Here is a 1343-nt window from a genome sequence, read left to right as displayed (position 1 = left end):
CAATCAAGCAGAAATGCGTGCAAAAACAAAACATTAAAGCATTCTTATTCAGTTTACAAGTTGCGGAATCATGTCTCTCTTTTCCCATCCTATCATAAGCCAATTACCTCACTTGTTAGTTATTTTCTTATCTGTCCATCCTGCTGTCCTTGTCTGCATTCTTTGTTCCTTGTTTGTTACAGCTTGTTCTTTTATCCAGTTTCTCTTATCATACTATAAACTTTATTGTGAAATGCCCCTGCTGCTTCTTTTTGTGGTCAGCTACAACCCTTCATAGTTATTTCCTAACTTAAAACTATTTTCTTTAAAAGACCCTCTATATTCATTAAAGTCTTAGTCTTAAGTATGCTACATGCTACAAGAATTAACACCCCACACCCCTAGCTGCAAAAACATTTCTAATCTCCCACAATTCCCCCTTTCTCTTTTTCTCTAACTGTTGTTTTTGCACTTATCAAGTCTCCTTTAATTCATTTTCTTATGTTCTGCCCTCTTACGCCTTCTGGCGATGAGGTTCACAATCTTACATTTCACATTTGTGTTGTTCGTCCCTCGAACTCTAGAAGCATTCTTTGACTTTCTCTTTGTTGCATATCACCTGCTGATTGTAAAAGCATCTGATGATTTATTTGGGTTCCTTCCCCAAAGGATGTCATCAGTTGGTTCATTACCCATTTTAGGACATTGAACCCTACCAGCAGACCCACTAATATCAATAATCCATAGATAGCTAGATTGACTAACCACCTTCCCCAAACAGTACTGATTACCGGCCTCCCTTATCTTGGCGATTTTGTCTCGCACATGTTTGGAGATATCAATAATGTTAGAGGAGACCTAAGGGAAGTATGTACAACATTCCTCTCCAATTAGTACACAGGTACCACCCTTCTCTGCTAAATTATAATCCACCCTGGAAATTCATTGAACCTCACGGTGGGCAGCATGGTGGCACAGTGGTTAGCACTGCTGCCTCACAGCGCCAGAGACCTGGGTTCAATTCCCGCCTAAGGCGACAGACTGTGTGGAGTTTGCACGTTCTCCCTGTGTCTGTGTGGGTTTCCTCCGGGTGCTCCAGTTTCCTCCCACAGTCCAAAGATGTGCAGATGCTAAAATTGCCCGTAGTGTTAGGTAAAGGGTAAATGTAGGGGTATGGGTGGGTTGCGGGTCGGTGTGGACCTGTTGGGCCGAAGGGCCTGTTTCCACACTGTAAGGAATCTAATCTAATCTAATCTCACATGACCTTTGAAATTCATTAAATCCCCAATTACCCTAGAAATTAGAACTGGAGCTCATTGGTTTAGGGTGGGAGGGGAAAAATTTAGAAGGGACCTATGGAGCAA

Source organism: Chiloscyllium punctatum, chromosome 6 (assembly GCF_047496795.1).
Source record: "Chiloscyllium punctatum isolate Juve2018m chromosome 6, sChiPun1.3, whole genome shotgun sequence".
NCBI classification, from domain to species: domain Eukaryota; kingdom Metazoa; phylum Chordata; class Chondrichthyes; order Orectolobiformes; family Hemiscylliidae; genus Chiloscyllium; species Chiloscyllium punctatum.
The sequence above is the reverse complement of the archived record's forward strand: the minus strand, read 5'-3'. Positions refer to the sequence as shown.